Source organism: Pyrgilauda ruficollis, unplaced genomic scaffold (genome assembly GCF_017590135.1).
Source record: "Pyrgilauda ruficollis isolate IOZ18807 unplaced genomic scaffold, ASM1759013v1 scaffold100, whole genome shotgun sequence".
Taxonomy (NCBI): domain Eukaryota; kingdom Metazoa; phylum Chordata; class Aves; order Passeriformes; family Passeridae; genus Pyrgilauda; species Pyrgilauda ruficollis.
Genome location: NW_024508102.1, coordinates 577227 through 585961, shown reverse-complemented (window position 1 = coordinate 585961; position 8735 = coordinate 577227).

Sequence of the window (8735 nt, the reverse complement as noted above, 5' to 3'; positions counted from 1 at the left end):
CTGCCGCTGTGCTGGCACTGCTGGGGTGGCACCGCTGGGGTGGCACTGCTGGGGTGGCACTGCTGGGCTGGCACTGCTGGGCTGGCACTGCTGGGGTGGCACTGCTGGGCTGGCACTGCTGGGCTGGCACTGCTGGGGTGGCACTGCTGGGGTGGCACCGCTGGGGTGACACCACTGGGCTGGCACCACCCCGGCGGGCTCGCGTGGGAGCGGCACGGGGGAAGGACAGATAAAGTGTCATTGTTTCCCTCTGCTCTGCCCCTCGTCACCTCCACTCCGACCCCAACACGCGGGGGATGAAAGTGCTGAGCTGGCCTTTGCTGCTCTGGCAGCGGGCAATGAAAACTCCGCTGGGCAGAGGTTCCCACGCGGGGCTGGCACAGGGAGAGCCGGGACCGCCGGCAGCAGGGAGCTGCTGGGGTGCCCGGGGAGCTGCCGGGGTGCCCAGGGAGCTGCTGGGGTGCCCAGAGTGCTGCTGGGGTGCCCAAGGAGCTGCTGGGGTGCCCAGGGAGCTCCTGCGGTGCCCAGGGAGCTGCTGGGATAGCCAGAGAGGTGCTGGGGTGCCCAAGGATCTGCTAGGGTGCCCAGGGAATTGCTGGGGTGCCCAGAGAGCTGCTGGGGTACCCAAGGAGCTGCTGGGGGGTCCAAGGAGCTGCCGGGGTGCCCAGGGAGCTCCTGCGGTGCCCAGGGAGCTCCTGCGGTGCCCAGGGAGCTGCTGGGGTGCCCAAAGAGATGCTGGGGTGCTCAGAGAGGTGCTGGGGTGCCCAAGGAGCTGCTGGGGTGCCCAAAGAGATGCTGGGGTGCTCAGGGAGCTGCTGGGGTGCCCAGGGAGCTGCTGGGGTGTCCAAGGAGCTGCCGGGGAGCCCAGAGAGCTGCCGGGGTGCCCAAGGAGCTGCTGGGGTGCCAAGGAGCTGCTGGGGTGCCCAAAGAGATGCTGGGGTGCCCAAGGAGCTGCCGGGGTGCCCAGGGAGATACCGGGGTGCCCAGAGAGCTGCTGGGGCAGGGACTGCCCAGCGCACGGCGGTGACAGGAGCCGTCGGGAGAAGCCGTCAGTCTGGAATGCAGCTCCTCACCACAACACACAGCCCCGGCAGTAAAACAAGCGATTAAATGCTCTGATACCTCTGCGGTTTCTGTAAGTCTGGAAAGACAAGTGGAGATTTCTGTCATTAAGGTAACCTCCAGGGCCGGCCCCCACCAGCCCGGAGCTCAGCTCCCCGCCGGGTTTGTCAAACGGGGCGGCAGCTCCTGGCACCCCTTCTGTCTGTTTAGGGCAAAAGCGAGATCAGACAACTGCCCTCATCCCTGGCACGCTCGCTCCCTGGGAAAACAGCCCGGGAGCCTGATGCCAGCCCTGCCGGGGCTCCTCGTGGGCTCTGCCTGACGGGCAGCACCCAGCCCACACCCCTGGGCTTGTCCCCACACCCCGGGTCCATGGGGTTTGTCCCCACACCCCTGGGCTTGTCCCCACACCCCGGGTCCATCGGGTTTGTCCCCACACCCCTGGGCTTGTCCCCACACCCCGTGTCCGGCTGGGGTTTGTCCCCACACTCCGTGTCCTCCTGGGGTTTGTCCCCACACCCCTGGGCTTGTCCCCACAGCCCGTGTCCATCGGGTTTGTCCCCACACCCCTGGGCTTGTCCCCACACCCCGAGTCCATCGGGTTTGTCCCCACAGCCCGTGTCCTGCCGGGGTTTGTCCCCACACCCCTGGGCTTGTCCCCACACCCCGTGTCCATCGGATTTGTGAGCTGCTGGGGTGCCCAAAGAGCTGCTGGGGTGCCCAGAGTGCTGCTGGGGTGCCCAGAGAGCTGCTGGGGTGCCCAGAGAGCTGCTGGGGTGCCCAGGGAGCTGCTGGGGTGCCCAGAGAGCTGCTGGGGTGCCCAGAGAGCTGCTGGGGTGCCCAGGGAGCTGCTGGGGTGCCCAGAGAGCTGCTGGGGTGCCCAGAGAGCTGCTGGGGTGCCCAGGGAGCTGCTGGGGTGCCCAGAGAGCTGCTGGGGTGCCCAAGGAGCTGCTGGGGTGCCCAAAGAGATGCTGGGGTGCTCAGGGAGCTGCTGGGGTGCCCGGGGAGCTGCTGGGGTGCCCAAAGAGATGCTGGGGTGCCCAAGGAGCTGCCGGGGTGCCCAGGGAGATACCGGGGTGCCCAGAGAGCTGCTGGGGCAGGGACTGCCCAGCGCACGGCGGTGACAGGAGCCGTCGGGAGAAGCCGTCAGTCTGGAATGCAGCTCCTCACCACAACACACAGCCCCGGCAGTAAAACAAGCGATTAAATGCTCTGATACCTCTGCGGTTTCTGTAAGTCTGGAAAGACAAGTGGAGATTTCTGTCATTAAGGTAACCTCCAGGGCCGGCCCCCACCAGCCCGGAGCTCAGCTCCCCGCCGGGTTTGTCAAACGGGGCGGCAGCTCCTGGCACCCCTTCTGTCTGTTTAGGGCAAAAGCGAGATCAGACAACTGCCCTCATCCCTGGCACGCTCGCTCCCTGGGAAAACAGCCCGGGAGCCTGATGCCAGCCCTGCCGGGGCTCCTCGTGGGCTCTGCCTGACGGGCAGCACCCAGCCCACACCCCTGGGCTTGTCCCCACAGCCCGGGTCCATGGGGTTTGTCCCCACACCCCTGGGCTTGTCCCCACACCCCGGGTCCATCGGGTTTGTCCCCACACCCCTGGGCTTGTCCCCACACCCCGAGTCCATCGGGTTTGTCCCCACAGCCCGTGTCCTGCCGGGGTTTGTCCCCACACCCCTGGGCTTGTCCCCACACCCCGTGTCCATCGGGTTTGTCCCCACAGCCCGTGTCCTGCCGGGGTTTGTCCCCACAGCCCGTGTCCCTGGGGTTGGTCCCCACAGCCCGTGTCCATCGGGTTTGTCCCCACAGCCCGTGTCCATTGGATTTGTCCCCACAGCCCGTGTCCCTGGGGTTGGTCCCCACCCTGCTCTGCTCTCCGTGGCTCAGGTTTTCCCAGCCCTGCCAGCAGAGCTGCGGCACCTCCAGCCCGTGAGGCACAGCCTCCCCTGCAGAAACCCATCTGCCGCACTTCCCACCTCAGATGCCGCTGCTGCGCCTCTGCTCCCGCCTCGGCTGCGGGACGAGCTCCCTTCAGACGCATCTGCTGCTATTTGTGCAAACACTCTCTTCTCAAAGGCCAACAGAGGGAAGTGTTGGGAACCAAGCACACCCAAACGTCTCGAGGATGGCGCTGGGATTTCAGCTGGGCTGCAGCCACGCACAGCAGGGCTCAGCTCGTGGGGAGATTCCAGCCCCACGAGCTCTGGGTGGCACAAGGAGACCCCTGTGTGCTGCCCGGGGGTCCCAGGGTGACCTGGCCGGCCCTGGGAGGCACTGGCACCGCTGCCCCCTGCCCAGGGGGGAACAGGGCAGGGTGGGAGACACGTCAGGCCTTTCCCAGGCAGCTTCCAGCCAAAGCTTCTGAGTCACAGCAGGAGTGGAAGTGACTCATGAGGAGTCACTGAGGAGGCGACAGCTGACTGCAGGGTCCGGCTGTGACACTCGGCTGCCCGAAGGGACCCAGGGTGACAGCGCTGGGAGGGGAAGCTCAGCACTGGCTGTGAGCAGACTCAGGTGCCTCGTGCTCCCTCCCATTCAGCATTTGCTTTACTCCTTTCAGCCTTCCCCAAGGAAAATACCTGCTCTTCCCGAGAAAGGGGCTCAAAGCCAGGGCTATTCACTTGTGTTCAGGAAGCAATCAGAAAACAAAGAGTGCTGTCAAAAGTCTAAGTGTTACTGCAGTCATAATTACGGTGGAGCAGCTGTTAAAGGGAGCTGAGGAGCTGCTTTTGGACAAGCTCCCGCTAACCCCTGGAAGCAGGAGGAACGAAGGTGCTGGAGGGTCTCCAAGGCTGGGGTATGATTAAGTCCTCTTAGGACAGCAGAGCAGCACTAATTGGAAGCACACATCTCTCCAGGTACAGGTGAGTTCATCATTCCCTCACTGATGTCTTTACAAACGCTGTCCTGCAGCCCCGTGGCTGCCGTGCTGCTGGCCTGGGGCTGGGCTGGGGGCTGCAGGAGGGTCTGACCCCTGGCTGAGCCTGGCACTGACCTGAGTGCAGCCACTCATTACCTGGGACAGGTAATGAAGGAGCTCCACGGGTCTTACAGGGCTTCCAGAAGCTGATAGACAAATACCTGGATTGTTACTTTTACCTGCTAATCAAAAATTGCCCCTTGGCTACAATACAGTCATTGTGTGACTTTGTTTAAAGAAAACAGTGTTGAAACCCCATGAAAGGAAACATGGGAAGGAGCACTTACTGAGTTAGACATTCTCCCATTTCAATATATATGACATTTAATTTCAAGGCAATGTTTGTCTCACTGTGTGGGTTCCACAAACCTCCAGTCAAAGGATGTCTCTGACTTCCTCTTGTAGTTACATTTTAACTTTCATTTTATCTTTGGTTTTTTCTTTCCTTTCCCCCAGCTTGCCCGTGCCCTACTGGCTGGATTTTACAGGATAGAGGAGGAAAATGGCAGCTGCAGCTGCCCTAGAAATGGGTGAAAGCGGCTGGCAGGGCAGGGGGAGGTTTGGTACCCAGAGATGGAGGAGGCACACGGGGTGAGCGGGTGCCTGGCCCCACAGGAAGAGTTGGGTAATAGAAAATGTGTGGTTGCAGCTGCCTTTGAGCCGTGAGCGCAGTTTCTCTGCTGAAAGAACAACACTTGTTGCTGCTGATGTTGAGCCCTGCTGTCCCAGTTTTTCCTGCTCGAGACTGGGCTCTCCTGGCTGGGGCAGTGCCCGGAAAAGCCAGTCCAGGTTTCCCTTTGGGAACCTGCTGGAGCTCTGGCAGAGCCCTGCCTTGGGACCTTGGATCCCTCCCCGGAGCCACAGCTCCCAGCTCATCTGCCTAATTACCTGGTAGCTGCACCCAGGCAGACAGTGGGCTTGGAACCAGCCTGCAGTGGGTCAGGGATGGGCCTTCCAGGGAATCTGCTCTGGGAACAGGCTCAGGGCTCGGCGCTCTCCTGCCCTACAGAGCTGGGGGTGCTGGGCTGTGTTGAATGGTCCTTTCTGCTCAGATCCCTGGCAAGGACAGCGTGGGAGGGGAGCTGTGAGCCCGGTGACCCTCAGCCAGGGCAGCTGCTGGCACCGTGTGGGTGCTCACTGTTAATTACATCATTAAGTCATTATTCATAATGATGCACTGCAATCTCATCTGTAAAGAAAATATTATGCTTGCACTTCAAAGGCTTGTGCTGAGGTCTTTGAAATGAGCGTTTTTCTCTGGATTCTTCCCTGACTGGAGTTTAAAGAATGATTATTGTAAGTTTAGGGAGCACCAGCTCCTTCCTTGTGCAGCTTCAGTTCAGCTGCTGAGGACAGGAGCAGGATGCAGTCAGCACCCTCACCTCTGAGAGCCAGAGCAAAAGTGTTATTACTTTTGTGTTATTAGCCTGCATGGTGTCAAACCCACTTTCATTTACTTCCAGCCCTCTGATTCTATCAACCAGGAATCCAAGGTCATTATGCAATCACAAATTGTTTCTGAATTCCATTAAATCAGCAAATGGGCCTTAGCTACATATTTACATCGGCTGAACTTGTGATAATTTATCCAATTGGGCAATTATTGTTTTGGAATAAAAAAAGTCCTGAGGGATTCTGCTTCATATTAATTTGCCTGCAGAAGACTCAGTGCAACTTCTGCAACTCAGCTGCAAAAGCAGGTGAAAAATTGCAATCCTGTTGCAGGTTCTGGGATAAATAAGTGTTTTCCTTTCAGTCTTTTATATATATTTATTTTTTCCATATAGCAGGAAAAGGGGAGTGAAATCTTGGGATAATTTAATATGAATGGATTTAGACTAAGAGTGTGGGAAAGAAGTTACTGTGGCCACTCCTGTTTTGTATAAATAGATGGGCTGTGATAAATGACAGCACTTTTCAATAAAACTGCAGTGTGAAGGGTGGCTGGATTTCTTGGGCTGTGTCCAGGACATTCCAGGCTGTGTCCTGTGTGTGACAGGATGCAGAGGATCGATTCTCTTGGCCTCAGGACCCTGCTGAGCTGCTGAGCAGTGCAAAGCCTGCCTTGGGTTCAGCAGGTTCTGCCCCTCCGGGCAGGTGTCAGTGCTGTCACACCCTGGGGGCTCCCTGCAACACTGGGATTTGTTAGAAACGGGAATGCACCCGGGGACAGGCAAGGTGTGGACACGGGGTGTGACAGCCTGCTGACAGACTGGATTTGCTGAGGATGGGAGATAAGGAGGGGAACAGCTCTGCTGAGGGGCTGCGTCTGCCTGCCTGAAGGAGGGCAGGAATGGGGCTGGGAGGAACGGACATCCAGATTTATTCCCTGCTGGAGTCACTGGGAAAAGTGCTCTGATTTTAGCTCAGCTTGGACCTGCTTCTCCTCTTCTGATCATTTCATAACCAGGTTCACATTCATCCAGATCTAATTTCGTGTACTTGCAAAGTCTGACTCAGCAATAAATGTTATCAGCTTCCACTCGAACCTGCAGAAAATGGGGGAAAGAGTCACCCTTCCCAGAACACACACCACACAGGAGTTGTGTCTTGCTGAGTCAGGCCCTCAGTGTGCCTGGACCCTTATTGTTTTGAAACTTGGAAGATGGTCCACAAGCCATGAAGGAGATAAGTGTGTGATTCTTGGATACAATAAAACTCTTCAGTCAGTGCTCAGTGGGAAAAGCTGCAAATGTGTTGATATTTGTTAAAGCTTTAATTTCAAAGGAAATCTGGGGTAAAGCCTTGCAGAATGCTCAAACATTTCCATGTACGCTGAGCCTGTTAAAGGAATTGCATCCCTTGCAGGTTCTGCCCACAGGAATATGTTTTTACACACTTCTAAAACAGAAGTTACTGCTGATATTTCGTCCCTGCCTGTTTTCCAGACACAGCCTCATGTTTTTCAACACTGAGCTAGTAACTTCCTAAGTTCACAGATTTCACGACAACGTTTGTACTCTGAAGAAACAAGTTGCTCAACCACGAGTGCTGAGCATCCTTGAAGGCAGCTGCTTTTGCCAGCCCGAGTGTCCCACCGTGCCCGAGCCTCTTGCTGCAGGGTCTGAGTGTGCAGATCCTTTGCTGACATCGCCCTGCCTCCAGCGATTCCCACCAAGCAGTGATTCACCTGCTCAGGTGGTCCCCAGGGAAGGAGACACCTCTTAAGCCATAAAAACAGGGATTTACAGATCGGTATCAGCAGCCACAAATTGTACCTGGAAGCAAAATTCTGCGCTGTGCATTTATTTCTGCTGCACTCACAAAGCTGTGAGAGGGAGAACTGGAGCAGTTTCACTTACAGAGGGTGAGTGGGGACTCGCTGGGGATTTTGGATAAGTCATTTAATGTTTGTTTTCTCACCTGAACAGCCAGACAAGTAATATTCAGCATTTTTGTTGGAGTTCTGGATGAAAGGCAGCAGGACTGCCAAAATATTGTTGCTGTAGCCTCAGACCTCAGCGAATGTGCTCGTGTCCCTGAAGTTTTGCAAGCAGTGGTGGAGGAGTGTGGGGAGGCCCGTGGGTGTGCTGCTGCTGCTGCTGCTGCTGCTGCTGGCACCGTCCCCTGCAGCCTCACCAGCAGCATCCCCAGGGACAGCAGCTGAACTCCTGGTCCTGTCCCTGGTTATGAGAGGAGGTGACTGCTTGGAAACACGAGAGATCCCTCTGCATCTCATGGAGAGCCGGGCATTGCAGTCATGGAAGCGACTACAGCTCCTCCTGGAGTGTTTATACATTCTTAACGAGGGAAGAAAGGTCCTGAAATTTATTGACTGTTGACATTAGCTTTTCTGGAGTGTGCAGTTCAGAGCTGAATTATAGTTGAAGTTGGGGCTGATGAAGCGAACTCCCAGATCTGTGACTGTGCTGGACTCCTGACCTGATCCTCCCTGTGTGGCTGCTGTCACTTACAAATCTCAGTGACAAAAATGCCATCGAGGACATCCATGTGCCGTTTCCTCTTCCCGCGTTCTGTCTGTTTCTCGTCAATTGCGTGTGCATTTCACTTCCATGTCACAGGTCTTTCTTTTCATGCTTCTCTAAAGAAATAAACAAACCCCCACGCAGTTTGAAGTGTGGTGTTTCAGGAGAAGTTTTTGGAGGGGTGAAGGTGCTGTGGCGCTGGTCCTGAGCCCTGTGCTGTGGTAGTGCTTGGTGACCTCTTGGCGACTCTTGTCCTGCCCGGTGTGAGCGCTGCAGCATCATTTCCTATGGGAACACCCTCAGCGCGGTCACTGCTGGCTGTCCCCCCTTCCCATGGGGAAATTCCCCCTATCCACCCTGCCCCTCCCTGAGGCCGCTCCCTCTCCTCCTGTCCCAGCTCCCTGGGATGAGACCCCAAATCCCCGCGGCTGTCCCCTCCTGTCACGGAGCTGTGCAGAGCCAGAAACTCCCCCTGAGCCTCCTTTTCTCCAGGCTGAGCCCCTTCCCAGCCGCTCCCGGAGCTCCAGCCCTTCCCAGCTCCGCTCCCTTCCCCGGACACGCTTCCTCCCCTCACGAGGGGCCCGGCCCGGCCCGGCGGGAAGGCGCTGCCCGCTGCCGCTGGCTGCCCATTCCCGGCACGGAGCCGGCCCCGCCGGGAGCCCCGCACCTGCCCCGGCCTCCCGGAACTTTTGCCGGGCCCGTCCGTCCCCGCCCGCCCCGCTGGCTCCTCCCCGGGCCGCGAGGGCGGAGCGGACGCGGCGCCGCCGCCGCGCAGAGCAGCAGCAGCGGCCGCGGCAGCAGCCGAGCCCGAGCCCCGGCCCGCAGC